Consider the following 21,375-nt stretch of genomic DNA (forward strand, 5'->3'; position numbering starts at 1 on the left):
GGCAGTGTAAATCTTGATCACTTATTGAAACTGGGTCTTCAGAGTGTTTTAAATAGTTTGTCAAATTATTAATAAAGATCTTGAAGAGGTTTGGACTCAGATTGTCTCCTTGTTTCACCCCCAGTTGCGTTGAAAAGGAATTTGTTAAGTTTTCATTTACCTTTACACATGATTTACTTACTTCATACATGCTTTTGATGATGTTGTAAAAAGAAGATCCCACCCCAATATCTAGTAGTTTCAATTTGATTCCAGTGTGAATAACAGTATCAAAGGCCTTTTTGAAGTCAACAAAGCAGGCATATAGTCTACCACCAGGGTTATTACAATATTTATCAATAATTAATTGTCTTGATTACAAACATGTGGTCAGAGGTCCTAGCTTTTTTTGTGAAGCCAATTTGGCAGCCATCAATTATTTTGTGTTCGACTAGAAATTTGTCTAGTCGGGAATTTAAAATAGAATTAAACAATTTTCCTATTGAACTAGTTATGGTCAAACCACGATAGTTATTAGGATCAAGAATTTCATTAGCCTTATGTAAGGGTGCTATATATCCTTCTGCCCATTTTTCAGGATAAATGCCATTACTCAAACAAGAGTTGAATATTTTTTTGAAGCAACCAACTAAAATACTTTGGCTGCATTTAATCATATTATTTGTAATATTGTCCAAACCAGGGGATTTATTCCACTTTAATTTTGAGATGGCAGTGATAATTTCATTATCAGTTATTACAAAATCTAATTCATTAAAACATTTCGGGGATATCTCTGCAGATTCTAAACTCTCCTCAAGATGTTTAACCCTATCTAAAAAAAATAACATTAACCGTATTTAAATCTTGAAAGTGATGAAGCCAATCAGATGGTGATATATTGTTAACTGAAGAATCATGATTTTTGTCCTGTAACTTATTAATCAATCCCCAGTATAATTTTGGATTGTCCTCATGAAGAGTTTCTAACTGTTCTAAAATATCTGCCTTAAAAACTTTCTTTTTGTTTTTTCTGCATTTGTTATATTCCCTATATAATTTGTAATAATGATTTTTAACCATTGGATCTTTCGGGTTAGAAGAGTAAATTTTTCCATAATTTATAAGATTCTTTCTCATTGAGTGCAAACAGAGTCAAAGAAATTTTTGTGTTTCTTTTTCTTTTTCCTATATTTAGGTGTTTTTTTCAAAGATTGTTCAGCAGCCTGAATGAAAATGTTAGTTAGTTTAACTGAGGCTTCATTTATCTCTATTTTGGAAGTAAAATGCCTTTTAAGTATGAAATCTGATATTTTTTCAAGTACAGATGGAGAAGTTAGAGCCTCCTGAAACACTGTAACTGAGTTCTCTGACCACATGTATCGAGAAGGCATAGTATGCAAATCATGATCAATACAATCATCTCTTAAATTAGCACTAAATTGGGCTGACATTTCCCATTCAATTTTACAATGACAATCAGATAATGTAGGTACAAATTCAGCAACTCTAAAGTACAAAATATAATCAAGGGCACTCTCCGACACAATAGAATAGTCTACAACACTTGCTCCATTAGGGGTATAACAGGTAAAATTACCATTTAAATCACCAAGTGTACGCCAATTTAAAATTCTAAGCTGATGAGAAATACAAAATTCACATAAATCTTTCCCTCTACAATCAAGCTTTTTGTCTCTGTTTTTACGCAACATAATATTTTTATCCAAAGGATATATATTGTATAAAGGAAGAACATCTATTTCATCTTGTATAATTAAATCAGGGTGTGATCCAGCTCTGGCATTAAAATCACCACAAAGAAGTATATCTGCATCTTTACAAAATAATGTGATATCATTTTCTAGACATTCAAAAAGTTCTATGCCCCCTTTCTTTGTGTAAGTTGATGTTACAGGTGGGTAATAAATAACACAAATATATAGGTCTCTGTGAAAGCCAAAGATTTTTTTTCTAATTTAACCCATTGATAATCAGTGTTAGAATTTTTCAAAAGTTTCACATGATCTTTAATGTGAGGTTTTCTCAAAATGGCTATTCCACCATAATATCTATTGTTAGCCTTAGTGATAGGTCTACATACAGGATAGTAGATAAAAGGGCCCACATTTTTAATATTGCTATTATATCCAACATGGGTTTCTACAAGGAATGCTAGGTCATATTTTGAAATTGAGTCTATAAAGATTTTATCCTGAGTTTTATCAATGTCACCAGAAAAGAGCCCTCCAACATTCCAAGTACACATTTTCAATGTTGAAAATAACATAGTCATGTCTTAGTCTGTAAAAAATATGTATAACATATAAAATAAGATACAGAAAAAAACTTCAAGTAGTTGTCTGCTACTATAAAAACTAATATTTATAATATTACTTAAAATTATCACCAGTAGTTTTTAGAGTACAAAAATATTGGTATTGATAAACCAAATAGACTCCAGTATATTAATGAGTCTTAAGTTAAAAGTGCTTTTTTTTTTAAGCTAACAAAATATCTTCTTCTTTTTTTCTTTCTTGAAATAACTTTTCAAATCAGATAATTGGTAGAATTTCTTTGTTTTAGAAAAATAGTATGTATTTAAGTACTTGTAAACTGGGAAAATCTTAAAAAAGAAAAATTAGAGCAATTTACAAACTAACAATTTTTGTCCAATATTTTTTGTATACAATAATTTTCTTTTATGAATCTTAATTATTAATGTTATTTATGAGGTGAAGGGTCCCATTAAGCCACGGCCACGACCACGGCCACGACCACGTCCACGTCCTACTTGTCTACTGTTTGTATTGCGACTTCTGGATCTGCTTCTGTTACGCTGTATTGCTATATTCAGGGTTGAATGTATTGCGTGTTTCAGATTGTTTGCCAGTATTGAGGTTCCTTTGTCGTTCAGGTGATATTTGTCATCAGACAATAGTGTCATCATGGTGTTTCCTCCTGATAGCATGTTTGTGTGTTCTACAACCGTAACATGGTGACAATTCGATATTTTCTGTTTGATCAAGGCATTTATGATCACACCATTAGTGTGGTGGTTAATATCGTCAGCTCTAGGTGTAGCTAGTGATATCATACATTGACAATGCCTAATTTGTCAAGTTGTCAATTTTCTTGTTTTTGGTCTGCTGATTTAACCCAAAGTTATAAAAAAACAGTTCTTCAGGATTATGTACCCTTGTGTTGATTCAACGCTAAACATATGAAGATTTTATAGAAAATCCACAGCCTTTATCCTTACACTCTCATATTTGGCAATTTGATGAATAATAGATATAGGATCATTGCATGCAGTGCTAACATAATTTCCTTCAAAAAATTTAATTAATGTAGTTATTGGTTGAAACAAATAAAGATATGGCCCAAATCAAGTACACCTTTTAGGATGCACTTGACATTAGTGACCCAGCACGAGGTATTTTGAAATTTACCGGTTGGTTAATGTAAAATAGAAAATAAACACTTGTACATCATAGAAAAGCAAGTGAGTAATCTATGTTTCAAATTTTATAACAAAAATCTCGGTATCAAAGGCTGTGGATTTTCTATAAAAATCTGTGTTTATTTGCCACACAGTACTCTTTTTCTATTAAATGCAATGAAACAGTAAATAATACTGCTTTCCATAAAGTTTTCCCCTGGTATATGTACAAAATGGCCAATTGCGATTATTATTTATTATTTCTGTAGTTTTGATACAATTGAAGTTTGAAAAGTTCGTACTACAATGGCTACAGAAGGGGTCATAAACATTAAACTAATTTGAAAATGTTTGATTAAATGCTATCTAAATAATTTCAGTACTGTTGAATAATACCTTGGAAATGAACGTTTCTGATATGAAATACTGCATCATGCGTTCGCTTGCCTTTGAATATGTCAAAGACTTAATGATATTCAATTTCAATTTAATCACCGGCGGTGCTTATAACAATTACAACATCAATAGTAACAATTCATTTATTTTGTAATCTTTGATTCAGTGAACCAGATATCTCATTAGAGGTAGGCGAACTATCATTTGATATGTCTTCATTCTAAGTTGCAACAAAAGTCCATATTGACTTATCCTGACAAAAGAAAACAATGACTGGAGTACAGACATTTTGAAACTTGTTTAGATAGCTCTATGTGCAAATGTGTTTAAAAACCTAACAACTAACACTGTGCAAAGGTTCAGTATGTTACTAGAAAAAGATCAATTACACCAATGGGAATTCGCCTCTTGACATTTGGCGGCCATTTTGAAATTTGTTTATATATTTCGTTATTCAAAAGTGTGTATAAGCCTCATTACAAACACTGTGCAAAGTTTCAGTCTGTTACTATAAAAAGATCAATTACACCAATACATTGGAAATAGCCGGCTCTTGACTATTGGCGGCCATTTTGAATCTGGCGGCCATTTATATTTCGTAGTTTTTGTCACCTAAGTTACAACAAAATTGAATGTTGGTTTGCATTAATATTCAAATAGATATTTCATTCTTTTGTATCTTTTAATACCACATTATTACCCCAAAAAAAGGCAAAATTTTGACGTTTTTTACGTGCCAATTTGAATATACCGCCATTTTGAAATCATAGTATATGTCCCATGGTATAATGAATACATACATCACAAGACCAGTAGTATAACTTGTTAAAACTTTCTATAAAAACTATACGTAAATTCACAAAAATACTGAACTCCGAGCTAATGGCAACCAAAAGCTCTATACCACATTTATAGTGTATTTATATTAATACCGTCAAACTCTTACATTTTTTTACGGTGGCATTTTGAATTTGGACGCCATTTTGATTAATTATGTATTTATAGAGTTGAAAATGATAATTAGTGGCATATCTTAAATGTATTTCTTCATATCTGTGGTATCTGCTAAACTCTTACATATTAGTCGACTTCATTAAATGTATGATATTTTACTCCCAGTACCTTATGTCGGCCATCTTTGTTGGATTTCACTCTAATCTAAAACAATAGTGTTATGTTACATCACAATATAGACACACTATAAAATATAATTGCAAATGGCTTAAGGATGTACACCTCTGGGGCGCCAAACGTTTCTAGAATTAAACTTTTTTTCTTAACCTGATTTTTGGGTTAATAAGACTGTAACAAAATAATTGGTGAAGAAAAAATCATATGGTGGTGCACTTCTTTTTTTGCGACGGCCATTTGAAAATTCCCAATTTTGATGATTTTCATCTTTCATCGATTTTTACCTATTTTTGAGCTATTATCGTGAAAAAAATCACAGTTCCACAATTAAACTTTTTTTCATACTTTCTATAAAGATGAAGTGGACCAATCTGAATAAATTTTACTTAAAAAAACTATAGGTAGGTGTTAATATAAGAAAGTTTTATCATATTTTGACGCTTTTTTGTGTAAAATTTACCATGCTGTCAATTTTCTATTTTTGGGATTTTTTCAGTTTTAAGAACATAATGCATATTATTTTAACTTTTTTGTTATAAATAATTGAAAAAAACCCACATATCTAAGAAATTTGAAAAGACCAAAATGATATGGGATGTACATGATTCTTGTAAAATCATTTTTTTGTATTCCTCACCCATTTTCTCAAAATTTTCTAAAAATACTGACTTGATTGGTCGTAAAATTTGAAAACTGGATTACTCAAAAACCGTTCGTTGTAAATACAAAATTTTTTCACAGAGAAATGATTAATTATTATATTTTTAAAATTCATTGATATTTTTCACTTGTATAGCATGATTTGGAAATAATTCAAGAAAGAGATTTCAACGAGACTGAACGAGACTGAAAAGTCAGAAGAATACATCCTTAACTCAATCAAAAGACCAATTAGCACACATGACAATACACTGAACAAATACATTTGATAAATGCCAAGTTTCATGGTTTTACCATAAAGTTATCAATTATTCTTATATCCACTGAACTAATAGGAACTCCCTTTGCTGCTAAAACTGTGCCACTTTTAATATGAAGTTTCGTAAAAACAAATTAAGTCCTAGAATGGAAAGTTGATATACACTACTATTTTATTCAAAGGTCAAAACATTGGGCTGTGCAGCACATTTTCAACATGTATATGCCCCGAACTTGTTAAAGTTTAAACTTATAATAAAATTCTGTACAACCTTTATCTTCACTTTGTGCCTACTTCAGAATTAAATTTTCACCGCAGCAATATGTTTTTATACTGGTACCATTCCCAAGTTATGTCTCTATGAGATGAAACATATAATTCATATCGGGGAACTAGTACGTTTACAAAACGAAATACCTATGAATATTATATATCTCACAAATAGAGGCGTGGTTTGAGAAACAGCTTTAATTACAAAATACAACTTGTAAGTCATACTATTTTCCTCAAAACTGAAACAAAAACGAATAATGAGGACAAACATTTTGAAATTATTGTGTTGGTGATGTGATCAGAGAGTCTAGTCTAGTCTTATTCAACATACGATTTCATGGCAAATAAAATGAGTTCTTTGGAAGCTTGTACTGATTTTAAAAGCATTTCATTACCTTTTAAATATGTATGTGAAGTTAGCTGCAGGTTTGTTATTCGATATTCGATGTTCAATTTCCGACGGGTTCAATATTAAAATTTAGTTGAAAATAATTAAAAAGTATGATTTTCATAAGTTAACAGGAGTGAAAAATTACGCCGCAAATAGTTTTATGACCCCGTTGTCCTCGAATATAAACCCTTATATAAATTGCATATTTGTCTTTATGTTATATAGATTTTTACCAATAAAACGACATCAAAGATGAATCAAAGATTTAATTTAATATATAATATGTAAAACTAAAACTAAAGCCGGCCACTAAAAACATTCAGAAATATAAATATAAATATCTATGGAAAGCCAAAAAAGGAATAAATATATAGTGAAAACCTATGGGATACCGCTCAGATGACAGTGAGACTCCTGGTGTTTCCATATTCCAAAATGCAACGATATTATAGACTCTTTGTATATACAAATGGGTGTGGATATAATCGTGACTAAAAGGTTCTTGGGTTATAGGTATTGAAAATACGTTAATGGGCAACTTTGAACCTCTGTGGTGGCAAGACGGGCCCGGATCCCAGAAAAATATTTAAGTGGGGAATAGCTTGGGTCAATACCTTCAAAATGAGCTAGGTCCGGTTCGGAACTTTGCCGTAGGGATATACCGAAGAGTACCGAATGTGGGGTTGATATGAAAAATACGTAAATGGGCAACTTTGAACCTCTGTGGTGGCCAGACGGGCCCAGATCCCAGAAAAATATTTAAGTGGGGAATAGCTTGGGTCAATACCTTTAAAATGAGCTAGGTCCGGTTCGGAACTTTGCCGTATGGATATACCGAAGAGTACCTAATGTGGGGTTGATATGAAAAATACGTTAATGGGCAACTTTGAACCTCTGTGGTGGCCAGACGGGCCCGGATCCCAGAAAAATATTTAAGTGGGGAATAGCTTGGGTCAATACCTTTAAAATGAGCTAGGATCGGTTCGGAACTTTGCCGTAGGGATATACCGAAGAGTACCGAATGTGGGGTTGATATGAAAAATACGTTAATGGGCAACTTTGAACCTTTGTGGTGGCCAGACGGGCCCGGATCCCAGAAAAATATTTAAGTGGGGAATAGCTTGATTCAATACCTTTAAAATGAGCTAGGTCCGGTTCGGAACTTTGCCGTAGGGATATACCGAAGAGTACCGAATGTGGGGTTGATATGAAAAATACGTTAATGGGCAACTTTGAACCTCTGTGGTGGCCAGACGGGCCCGGATCCCAGAAAAATATTTAAGTGGGGAATAGCTTGGGTCAATACCTTTACAATGAGCTAGGTCCGGTTCGGAACTTTGCCGTAGGGATATACAAACGAATGTGTGATTGAAACGAAAAATACGTAAATGGGCAACTTTGAACCTCTGTGGTGGCCAGACGGGCCCGGATCCCAGAAAAATATTTAAGTGGGGAATAGCTTGGGTCAATACCTTTACAATGAGCTAAGTCCTGTTCGGAACTTTGCCGGAGGGATATACCGAAGAGTACCGAATGTGTGATTGAAACGAAAAATACGTAAATGGGCAACTTTGAACCTCTGTGGTGGCCGGACGGGCCTGGATCCCAGAAAAATATTTAAGTGGGGAATAGCTTGGTCAATACCTTTAAAATGAGCTAGGTCCGGTTCGGAACTTTGCCGTAGGTATATGCCGTAGAGTACCGAATGTGTGTTTGATATGAAAAATACGTAAATGGGCAACTTTGAACCTCTGTGGTGGCCAGACGGGCACTGGATCCCAGAAAAATATTTAAGTGGGGAATAGCTTGGGTCAATACCTTTAAAATGAGCTAGGTCCGGTTCGGAACTTTGCCGTAGGTATATGCCGTAGAGTACCGAATGTATGTTTGATATGAAAAATACGTAAATGGGCAACTTTGAACCTCTGTGTTGGCCAGACGGGCCCGGATCCCAGAAAAATATTTAAGTGGGGAATAGCTTGGACCAATACCTTTACAATGAGCTAGGTCCGGTTCGGAACTTTGCCGTAGGGATTTACCGAAGAGTACCGAATGTGTGATTGATTCGAAAAATACGTAAATGTGCAACTTTGACCCTCTGTGGTGGCCAGACGGGGCCGGATCCCAGAAAAATATTTAAGTGTGGAATAGCTTGGGTCAACCCCGTTGAAATGAGCTTGTTCCGGTTCGGAACTTATCCGTAAAGATATTCTTAGGAGGTCCGAATTTATAATTTTTGAAGAATCTCAATAAATGCGTTGTGTTTTCTATTTACTTTCATGAACCTTAACTTAAAAAGACGGTTCAGGATTTGAACTGCATCGGAAAGGTTTTGCGAAAATGAAGGTGTGGGGTGAAAGAGGTCTTTGTTCGATTGAAAGGGTAACCTAAGTCTTTAAACTCTTGATTCAAACAATCAGATATGCAGTACCAGCCTTTTACTTTTAGCAAGTATAATCTTTGACAATATTTGCCCACGATTATAAAGGATATACGAGTATTGTGGTGAAGGCTTACACATCTGGGCTACTTCTTTACCAAATATTAAACCAATTATGGCTTTTAATCTCCCACCAGCATATTTCAATAAATTACACATGCTCAGATCCTCTAGATCTTCCTTGTTGTGCTCTTAAATTTCAATTGACAAGGAAAATTTCAAGAGTTCATCGATGTTTTATGTGGCGAATTTGTAATCTGATTTACCCCGAGTTCATTTTGTAGAGTGGTCTTAAACTCATCTACATTTTTCTCGAGTTCTTTAATGGTTGTATCATATCCTTTCTCTAGTCGTTTTATATCCGTCTTCATCTGGTTACACGCGGATTGTAATTGTAATTATAATTGTTTCGTATAGTATTTCAATTGACGCATGAATCATCGTTTTGTTGCAGCATCCGTATTATTATTCGGTGATTTAATGTTAGTGATACGATTGTCATACATTTATAATTCTCCAAGCAATTGACTCGTATTTATTTCTCCATTTCCATAAAATCCAAATTTGTCTGCCATGGAAACGCAACTTCATCAAGGTTTACCAGTTACTTCAGACAACAATTTTTACACATACAAACAAAAGTGTCCACAGACCATTGGTGCTCTTATCTAAAGTTTATCGGTGATGTAGTAGATCTTAAAATTCAAGTAATTTCCATTACGTAAGGTGGTGGAAATCCGTAAGAATCAAAATACACTTTGCTGGTTGTCGTATTTAACTAACACGTCCAATGGGTTCCAGATCCCATAATGGAAGGATTAAAAGGTTTTGAAAAAAAGGTAACCACACCTCGAAAATAGAATATCTGTAGAGTTTTAACTGTTTTTCTAACTTTCCGTTTGATAGGGGCTTGTTGGAAAGTAGAATGTTGTGTACATGTATCATTTATTTTACTCTCCGTTTGATAGGAGCTTGTTGGGAAGTAGAATGTTGTGAACACGTATCACGTATTTAAATATTTAAAGTTTTCGGGCCTCAAAACGGGCGCGAAGTTGAAATCGTCTTTTAATAATATCCATATTCTGTTTACATATGACAAATATTGTCGTTCTTCATATAATGATTTTAAGAGGTTTATTGAATCCAGGCATTGGTACTTTCATTTCCACACGTCCTTATAGTGTTGTATGTTCAATTTTGTAATGTCTAAGTGCCAAGGCAATGATTCCATCTATTAAAATGTATCATTTGTCATATTGTGGTTATTTCTCCAGACACCTCGTTCTGAAGCTAAGGTTATTGCGACCGATGTTTATTTTTCTATGATATCTTTACTGTGTCATCAAACACGTCTTGTAATCGTTAAATGTAATGTTCTGTCAATTGACTTGTTTCTTCGTCCCTTTAGATTTCCTGGTGTATTGACCATCACCCATTCGATATTATTACATCTTGTAAGAAGCCCTACAAACTTAGTCATCATTTGACGACGACATGCATACCAATAATGTTTTTTGTTCACGTTTGTCGGAATTCCAAAACCGGTTTTCCATACAATAGGTTGATGTGTCAAAATTGTTTTGAATGTGAGACATGTCTTTGTTAAAGTCGTCGGTTTGAGTTCAATAGGCTTAACTATCAGTGTCGGTAAACAGTAGTCGAATTTTGTTCCCTTTGGTTTTACGCACATAGTCCAAATGAATGTCGATCATTTAAAATCTTGAACTTTCTACGATGCATGCTCCTTAGTACACAGGCTTGTCAAGCTTGAGTGTGTTTTTATTTATGTTTACTACTACCATGGACTCGTTATACACCACAAATTGGTCACAGATGGTTTTCGCTATTAGTTTCAACGGTTGCCTATCAGTAGTCATTAATATTATATTCACCCGTTAACGTATGTTTCCATGGTATTTTCAAACATTGAGTTGTTCATCAGTACTTTTCATACTTTTTAAACACTTCGCTGGATGTCATTCTAAGGTTAGTGTTCAGGTCAATGAAAATTTTAAGCCAGATTGATTGTTAAAATTTTGACACACGATGCACTTCAGGTAATACCAACCCGTGGGAATAACACTGTTTCTATGATGAAGAACATACTTTACACATTTGTTTTAATCTAAATGCGGTACCAACTTATGAACCTTGTTAATTTCTATGTTTTCATGTAAAAATAATTAGTCGTTATGGCAATTGTATTGTCTGCTGGGTAATCCAAATCACATTCAATTATGTTCCAAACTTCATCCTCATAGTTCCACATGTCAATGTCTTCAAGGTGGTCCACGCATTCAAAACCCCTGTTGGTTACGGACATGACTAACACATACAAATTGTTAGTACCTAAGTATTCCTAGAAAGTCGTTGGTTGTGAAGGGTGTATTCACTCATGTATTTGTTGTTGGCCACCAAATGGCGATGGCTTATTTGAGCATCCCCTTTTCGTGTTGCTTATTTAAACAGAATTAACATGACTGGGTCGTGTAACAATTATAATCTAACTTTGCTTATTCTTAACGCCACATCGTAAGTTATCCCTGTTAATGTGTAATAATGAAATGCGTCAAGCCGGTAGTATTTTAAACAATAGGCAATACAGTTTTTAAAGATATATTCCAATTGCACAACGTGTCCTTTCAAGAAAAGTCGTGGTAGTCTTGACAATTTGTAATGTTTGACAGTTAAATTTAGTAAACACATGTTGTACATCAGCATAGTCAACAACACTAATGTGTTTATTGTTAATTTGGTCAGCAGATAATAGTTTTCGTCATGTTGTAATGACCCTTCATCAAATCATAAGATAAACATTTTGTTATCAATAATTCATAATGCTACCCAAATCACGACTTTCATACCTTAAATTGTTTCAACTTTAAATTCTTAGCTAAATATATAAGGTGTCGAACGATTTTAACATAAACCTACACAAATCGAAAAAAGCATTACTCACCCAACCACGTTCTTAAAAAAATATATTATGCTCTTTTCATCAGTGTTGGGATTACAATTCACTTCACCATCGGTAAACCCCAACGCCTTTACGAACAAGTAGGGGTCATACCCTGTGAAGGTTTGAAACACAATGGGAACAAAAGTAAATAGTTGACAGTTTAAGTTGCATTGTTTTATGTGCTGCACCATGAAACCCACCTGTCAAATGGCCCTGTTCACGAACTTTTTCCCCCCTAATTCATCATCGCACGTGTGACAATGTTAACTCGCTGTAAAACATTGGGGATCTATTTCAGTCATCACCAGGTCTTTTTATCCATGTATATGTCTGTCATGTCTGTTATCTCCTACATTATCTCTGCCATTCAAGCCACAAATCTCTTAATAATGTCTTCCCCTGAGTACACTTTTGTGTCTTTGTATTCCCCATGAGTATACTTGAAACGGTTGTTAAACCAGAAGGTGTATTTTTTTTGGGGTTAACATCCATGTTAGCTTTTGATTTGCCAGGTTGGCAAGTGTCTATCTGTTCTAAGTTACATTGAATGTCAGCATAAATAACATAAGGAAATCGTATTTTACTTTTGTACTAAGTTGTAAAATATTGTAAAGGTATCTTCTTCTGGAATCTCTATTTTTACTTCATTCCTCTTGTTCGTCTCAAAAGTCCTCACTTCAACAGTGGTGCATACATCTTCGACAATAACACTTTACCATTGTTGGATGACACTTGGGGACTTAACAAATGTGATAATCGTTTTATTCAATAGTAATGATGTTTAGTAGCATTGGTTAAATACAACATGTTTTTGTGAGTTCTATCCATTCTGATGTTCTTTGAATTCTTTACGGGTTTCATCTCAAATTTTCTAAAGAGTTGTTGTTTATTTCAACACCATACCCAAACACAAAAAGTATACAAGGTAGTATTTAGCCTTTCAATTTCGGTCAATATGTTTCAACGACAATAACCTGCCCCTCCTACCCCTTTTTGTTCAACTCGTTTTACTATGTTTTGTATTGACTCACACGGTGTTTACTTTTCTGAATCACTTCTTATGTGATTTTTGAGAACACAGCTCACGTAAATAACAGTCTTCTTCTGTGCTAGTTTTTCTGAAAGGCGTAAGTTAGACTTACTATTCAGGGATACAATTCATCCATATGAAGGTGGACTTCTATACAATATAACTAACGTTCACTCAGTTCCTTCACGTATGTGAGTTGATATGCTTTCTTTTGCTATTTTTATCATTACTGTTAGTTCAGTGTCTTAGTTGGTTGATTCATGAGTAATACTCTGTAACTTGAGTTGACCTAAAAAGTGAAATCACTGTCACCTGTTTCAGGGTTTGTTTTTACCAACTGTACTAAAATCACTTATTGTAACTTCGATGCCTTCTTAAATTGCTGTGCGTCTGAAATTTTACTAATCAAATGTAGGTTAAACACTCCATCTTTTACCTTAATAACAGGTTTCTTAGCTATGTCTTGTTGGAGTCGTTTTTCTTTTACATAGATCTATAAGGTATACACCGTTTCTTTGCTCTTAGTATTAATTCATTTTTAGTGAACACTTCTGTCCGGGGTAACACTTGATGCGTTTTGTCTTCAATAAGCTTTATCAACACGTCTTTTGGATTTATACTATATCATTTTAACCCAAAATCCTTTGCCATTCGATGTAATTGGTTTACCGTCATGTGTAAAGGTCCCGTTGGTATTGTCTTTATAAACCTTTATAGCACCACTACTGTATTAAGTATAGTACGTATATTAGAGCTTTCTTACAAACTGACGAAAGGTACGTATGCTTGACGAATCATACGTAAGACTCGTTTTAGGGATCCTTTATTTTTGACATATTTAAATCATAGTCGTTGAATTTCGGACAATTATCCTACATGCAACGACAATTTTTAAATTGAACTTTTCTTGAGATATATTTAGAATTTCGGGACGTACGATAAGTTTAAATATGATATCACCAGGTCGGAGGAGATGACACTACAAAATATCCTAAATACATCTAGTAGTCGGACGAATAAAATGCCCCTAAAAGAATAAAAACCGACCCCTCCACTACTCTTTACTATTACAATGTTGCACTGTTTAACCTCAGAAAATAACAAAGCAAATACGTGGTCTTATTCTCTTACAGAAAAATAGGACAAAATCAAAACATAAATACTTCCTTGATTCAAAATTTGCAACGCTCAACAAAAATGAAAATGAATAAAGAAAGATGATCTTCATACTTTGCCATATGCTGGTGCTCGTTTAATAACTTTTGAATCATCGCCTCTCCTCTGGTATAATATTCATTGCCACCCCACCCCCACCCCCCTTCAATGTGTATATATGATACACCGCAGCAATTGGACGAATATTGTAGCGTATAATTGCGTTTTGTCTATAGTCCTGAACATTCATGTAATATTAGCCACTGAACGATAAATGACAGCTTTGCGTCTATCTTCCAATCATGTGTAATGTTAAATCGTCATTATGAAATCCACAATGTATAATGTATGTGAAGTTAGCAGCCGGTTCGTTATTCGTTATTCGATATTCAATATCCAATCGGCTGCTAGCAGCCGGTTTGATATTCAAAATTTAGTGAAAAAAATTATAAAAAAAAATTAAAACTTGATAACATAAAAAGCATGATTTTCATTTTTAAAAAGACTGATAAAATACGTAGGAAATCGTTAAATGACATTTTCAAGCTGTCGTAATATATGGAAAGCCAAAAAAACAAAAACAAATCAGTCGAAAAATGTCAAAATTTTAGGACAAAGGGCACAGGGTAATGGTGAGAGCCCCCTGATCTCTCAATCTTTCTAATATTTGACAGACATTTAGTCAATAGGTAGATACAAACGTGACTAAACGAAATTTGGGTACACTTCCTGTCTTCTATGTTTACGGAGCGCCCAAAGTGCCAGTTGGATATTCAAAATATATAGCGAAAACCTACCCGAGACCGCTTAAATGAGGTTGAGACCCCCCGGGTCTTTCAATGTCCATAAAATTCAAGCAAATCATTGACTCTGTATATATAAAGGTTGTATTAGATGGATTTACCAGAATAACGCCATCTTCCATATCTACGAAAATTTTAGGACAAAGGGCACAGGGTAATGGTGAGAGCCCCCTGATCTCTCAATCTTTCTAATATTTGACAGACATTTAGTCAATAGGTAGATACAAACGTGACTAAAAGAAATTTGGGTACACTTCCTGTCTTCTATGTTTACGGAGCGCCCAAAGTGCCAGTTGGATATTCAAAAGATATAGCGAAAACCTACCCGAGACCGCTTTAATGAGGTTGAGACCCCCCGGGTCTTTCAATGTCCATAAAATTCAAGCAAATCATTGACTCTGTATATATAAAGGTTGTATTAGATGGATTTACCAGAATAACGCCATCTTCCATATCTACGGAGGGCTAAGATTGTCACTTTTCAGTCGAAAAATGTCAAAATTTTAGGACAAAGGGCACAGGGTAATGGTGAGAGCCCCCTGATCTCTCAATCTTTCTAATATTTGACAGACATTTAGTCAATAGGTAGATACAAACGTGACTAAAAGAAATTTGGGTACACTTCCTGTCTTCTATGTTTACGGAGCGCCCAAAGTGCCAGTTGGATATTCAAAAGATATAGCGAAAACCTACCCGAGACCGCTTAAATGAGGTTGAGACCCCCCGGGTCTTTCAATGTCCATAAAATTCAAGCAAATCATTGACTCTGTATATATAAAGGTTGTATTAGATGGATTTACCAGAATAACGCCATCTTCCTTATCTACGGAGGGCTAAGATTGTCACTTTTCAGTCGAAAAATGTCAAAATTTTAGGACAAAGGGCACAGGGTAATGGTGAGAGCCCCCTGATCTCTCAATCTTTCTAATATTTGACAGACATTTAGTCAATAGGTAGATACAAACGTGACTAAAAGAAATTTGGGTACACTTCCTGTCTTCTATGTTTACGGAGCGCCCAAAGTGCCAGTTGGATATTCAAAATATATAGCGAAAACCTACCCGAGACCGCTTAAATGAGGTTGAGACCCCCCGGGTCTTTCAATGTCCATAAAATTCAAGCAAATCATTGACTCTGTATATATGAAGATTGTATTAGATGGATTTAGATCAGATCAAACAAGAACCCTAGTAGAATCGAGTTGTTGCAAGTACAAACCGTGACCATAGGTTTAAGTTAGCTTGGCGGGGGAAGATATACAGACCTACATAGCCATTCCCGCTATCTTTGGTAGGAATCCCCTTTCTTTTTGAATGTTTTTCTTCAATTTGGTAGTGCTTATTTTCAGAGTCATGCCACTAGAACCTTTTCTAGGAGCTTTTTCAATCTGTCGCAGGGTAAGCAACATTTTGTGTGCACCTTGCAGGTTTGTGTGGGATAAACGAATGGTGACCGGGCAACCTTTTTTGGCTGCTTTCTGTAATTTATTAGCTTGACCTTTTCTCAAGTTCAAACCGTATTTTGACAGACTATTTATGAATACCTCGCGAAAATGGAAGCGGATGGTGAGATGTTCACTGCGGAGATTGATAGGATCGCCGTTTTGATCGGTGAGTTATGTCTGCATGCGATTGATGGTTCTCAAGGTCACGGGTAAGTACACCATGCTGTTTGGCTTGAATTATCTTTATCCCGGGATCGCTTGCGGTGGAAAAGCTGTAGATAGTGGACTGTTGGATGACGTGTACGTAGCTTCCATTGATGATGCTACTGTTCACCAGGATGCTGTTGATGCTTCTGATGCTAACAATGTATTCGCCCTCTTTGTAACCGTTTGTTGCCCGATCAAATGTGTAGAGATGTCGCTTAAATCCCAATATGGTATTAGGTTCCTTAAATTGTAGTTAAGTAAGAGGATCAAACCAGGTAAGAATGCGACTATCGTTTCCAGAGACAAGAATGGAAAACCCTTGTTTAGGGTCTGTGTTGTTGACGATTTGTTGCAACAGTATGGTGTCCATTTATTTATTAAAACACCACGCTCAACTTCTGACCGTTCGATTCGAACTGAAGGACATTGCAAGTGCAAATTCTTCGGTGTTGGCGGGAACATAACGCTCGAATTCCGCTCGAATTTGGATGTCCACTCGGACTGATGACTTACATCGATGACAAACAGATGACAAATGAAACCAGACGGGTTGACGCCACCGTTACTGAGGAGGGTGTCAATGTTGTAGAATTTCTTTCTGACGTCTACAGCCTTCTGGAACACTATGGCAACCTTATTTTGTGAGAAACCGGCATTAAAGTGGACGATTGAGCAGTGATCGAACACGGAAGCATTATGGATTTTGTCATTATCTCTGTCGGTTTGGAAGGCAATGGTGATATATCTAGGCTTTTCGCGACCACTATTGGCAGCTAGGCAGCACTTAAACTGTGAGGCTTAGGGAACGGCTATGAAATCGCAATGTCTCATGCAAAATCCACAGTGGATCTTGGATTTATTCTGGATGGTTTTATACAGTTGCATCTTGCTTTCGTCTGCAGGAGTGACGTGAGGGAGGAACCAAGAGATTTAAATCAGGATTATTTTTGCCACGTTATTGACGGCGGCTGCCCTAAGAATGACATTTGCATCTGAATTGCGAACGAGTGGGATTTGTGCCTGTACAATATTTTGTTGTAATCATCCCAAAATATGTTTCAGAGGGATGGCAAACAAGTATGATCCTTTGTTGGTGGTCTTGGTGATAAGGAATCCATGGCAGGCTGAAAATCCAGTGTTCTCAGCCTCGGCATCGGTGGAAGAATCCTTATGCCACAGTTGGGACCCTGCGATTTTGAGAAGTCGTCGGGGTAGGTTAACATTCTCAGCATAGTGGTGGCGATGCCAGGGTCGTTAATGTGTTCAATTTGCTGGCCGGAGAGTCGATAATAGATAGTTTTGAAGAGATACATGATACCATTGTGAATGAGATCAACGTCTGCATATGGAGTGCCGTCGTGCTTTTGAAGTCGCCCACCTACCAAGAGATAACGCTCGGTTTGGTGGAGGAACAGGTCCTGCGTTTCGATGTTGATTCGGGTCTCCGCTCCAGAGTTGGTTAGTTGGGCGCCGGCTCAAGGTTCGAATACGTGAACTTGGTATTTATATTTTTGAAGACTTTCATCGAAGGTCAACACTTCTGTGATTGTAAGGATGTCAGACATTATGTATTTATTTATAGCGTTAGAGGAAGTTGTGGACGATAGCGATGCCACGACCAGAGATGAGATTGCTTTACCGGGTTTGGTTGTGGGGCTTATGGCGTTTAACAATTAGCTGTTGATTGGGTTTGCTGCGTTGGACACTGGGTTTTCGAGGGCGGGTCACTTTGTCAACGACATGGTCGACAACTTTGGCTACCACCTTTTTAACTCCTATCATTGCTGTATTGGTGGCAGCGCTCATAACCTTACTTTCCAAAGTCTTGGCAGCAAAGGAGGTGAACATGCGACCAGCGATAGATAACGTAGATAGTGTCAAACAAACTTCTACCACCGTATGCATACTTTCGAGCAAAACCTTTCTTAACTCATGATATTACGATGGAGTTGCTTATATTTCTTGATACTGATGTGTTCACCTTTCTTCATGGCATCGAGGATCGCTACAATTGCGCTGAGCACACCATTGTTTCCAGCACTGTAGGCAGCGTTGCACAGATCCAAGTGATAGAGGAGCTGGTCAAAGTCGGAGGGTAGAAATAATGTTTGAAGTCCGCTACATTGCTCATCTTGCTTTAGATGTGCGACACAATCTTCTTTATTGCCTTTGGGTTCTCGAGAGGTTTAACTGCCTTGATACATGGCACCGGAACTGTTCAGGATCTCTGCATAGTCGACAAGGTCTTAAAAACTTCGGGCTCGAACGATTCTGGTTTCTTTTTCACCATGAGTTCCCAGAGGTCAAGGGTTCCTTTGTACCTTACACCATCCACGAAAATATCATCGCCGTCAGAAGTAACTGCATGCTGGTAAGCTTCCGATGAAGATACCATCGGTTTCAGGTGTGGTCGGCGGAAGGATTGTTACTGATCTGCACATACTGCTGTGCTCGAGGTCCGAGGATGATGTCTGTAGGTGGTGCTATGGGTAGTGGGTAGTCAAACTTGGGCGGTGTAGGAGGGATAGCTGTCACTGCTGCAGGAAGGTATACGATCGTTTTGGTGATCTGCCTCTCGCAGAGCCTCAACCACATGCTTAACAGCATGGAAAGGTCCCGGTTGAGTTCAATCTTCTCGAGGCGATGCTGCATGTTACTGGCTTAAATCTTTCGCTTGATCTCTTGCAACTCCCTGGCGAGCGCCTCACACTGTTTAGGGTCTGTAATCTTTATAAACGTTATTTATTTACAGCGTTGACGTGAACTCCCCTAGGCGATGGTTTGAACACCTCTAAGCGTTTGTTTTTAACGTCCCTAAGCGTTGGTTTGAACAGTGATATCTTTTCTGAAACCATAGGCAAAAATCTATCGAAAGGTAAAAAAAATAAAAAAATACATGCATTTCTGCTCGTTTTTCCATAAAATTGAATTGAAAAGATCGAGCGATAAATCTTTGTTGATAAACACTACAATAATTTATGGACCTATGGGTGGTATCTATTCTAGATATAGTAACCGCCAGGGTGGAATTGGCCTTCTCAAATTCATTAATATCCTTAAGGCTAACAAGATTGAGCTCTGTGTAACCTTGTCCGTTTGTTTTGGGTCTACCTTTTTTGCCTATTTTTCACATTGATTACAGTCTTCTTGGCTTTGATCCACACCGGCTAATCAATGTACTAGGACTCACCCAGCGGTCGGTGTTTGTAAATATTGACTTGAAGTTTTACAATTGCCTTCGATGTCCAGCCCTTTTTTCAGAGGTCCACTGTGCAATCTTTTCTCCGATCTTTTCATCCATCTCCTCAAGGCCTAGGTTTCAAGCAAGTCCGTGGGTAAGGTGAAAATCTGGTTTCCCGAGTGAAAGTATCCCTCGTTCTCATCATCCATCTTACCTGTTTGGTTAATTTTCACTGTGCAGCATTACATTGACTTTTTTATCCTTTTTATCCTTTCAATGCACAATCGTCTATAAGTTCCACCCTTGACATCCGAGAGACCTCAAGGTAGGTCGTCACATCCATGTCAATAATGGGGTAATTTTTCAAGTAGTTTAAAAAAATACCTTCTTCAGTGGACAAATGGTGGATGTACCTCAATTTTGTTCCCAATGGCTTTCCTATCTTCTCTGAATTTTCCTGTAACTTCTCCAGTAATTGATCTTTCGACATCCTGCTAACCCCTATCAACTCATCCTTTTTGGCCCCTGGGTGATAATATCCTTCCTCGTATAGGGCTGGGACAAAACTCAAACAATGTTGATCTTCGTTTCGATCAACTGAACCAACTGATCCTTCCTCATCCGGGAGTACCATCGGAGGTGGTTCATTTTGGCAATACCTCTCAGGGCATTAACGTTTTCAACAACTTATTCCAGCTATTTTAAGCTATTGGATCCATGTCTTTATCCTAACAATCCAAAATAAAATCATTTTAGATCACCCAAAACAACTACTAGTATCCCAATTCAATGGGTTTTCAAAAAGTATAAAATTCGTGGTAATCATAGCCGGTGCGCCTGGTTTTTTCATCCCAAAGCTCACAATTTGCAGAGCTCAATTGGTCTCTCTCTTTGCCAAGACGGTGGTCAGTTGCTTGTTGAATCTCTCACAATCCCAATTGGGGACAGTTGCCCCCTTCCAACATAAGGTTATAATGTTTGCCTACCTATTAACTATATGTCTGCTTAATATTAGGCAGATTAAGAGATCAGGGGGCTATCGCCATAGCCCTGTGCCCTTTGTCCTAAAATTTGGAGAATTTTTAGCTGAAAAGTGACAACATAAGCCCTCCATAGATATCGAATATGACAATATCCTGGGAAATCCTTCTATTACAACCTTTATATATACAGAGTCTATGATTTTATTCAATTTTATGGACATTGAAAGACCAGGGTAGTCTCACCCTCATTTAAACGGTCTTAGGTAGGTTTTCGATATCGAATATGACAATATTCTGGGAAATCCTTCTAATACAACCTTTATATATACAGAGTCTATGATTTTATTCAATTTTATGGACATTGAAAGACCAGGGGAGTCTCACCCTCATTTAAACGGTCTTAGGTAGGTTTTCGATATCGAATATGACAATATTCTGGGAAATCCTTCAAATACATTTTTATATAAACAGATTCTATGATTTTATTCAATTTTATGGACATTGAAAGACCAGAGGGTCTCATCCGCATTTAAGCGGTCTATGGTCGGTTTTCACTATATATTTTGAATATCAAACTGTCACTTTGGGCGCTCCGCAAACATAAAAGACAGGAAGTATACCCACATTCCTTTTAGTCACGTT

General features: G+C 36.3%; 1 protein-coding gene across 1 annotated transcript in view; it reads left to right on the top strand.

Moving 5' to 3' along the window:
• The first annotated feature begins 3,412 nt into the window (after positions 1-3,412).
• Positions 3,413-21,375, top strand: part of LOC134692917 (collagen alpha-1(XIV) chain-like) — a 60,620-nt gene continuing 42,657 nt past the window's right edge. Inside the window, exon 1 of the mRNA XM_063553551.1 lies at positions 3,413-3,433. The gene's annotated coding sequence lies outside the window, so the exon portion shown is untranslated. The remainder of the gene's footprint in view (positions 3,434-21,375) is intronic.

This window comes from Mytilus trossulus, chromosome 12 (assembly GCF_036588685.1).
Source record: "Mytilus trossulus isolate FHL-02 chromosome 12, PNRI_Mtr1.1.1.hap1, whole genome shotgun sequence".
Classification (NCBI taxonomy): domain Eukaryota; kingdom Metazoa; phylum Mollusca; class Bivalvia; order Mytilida; family Mytilidae; genus Mytilus; species Mytilus trossulus.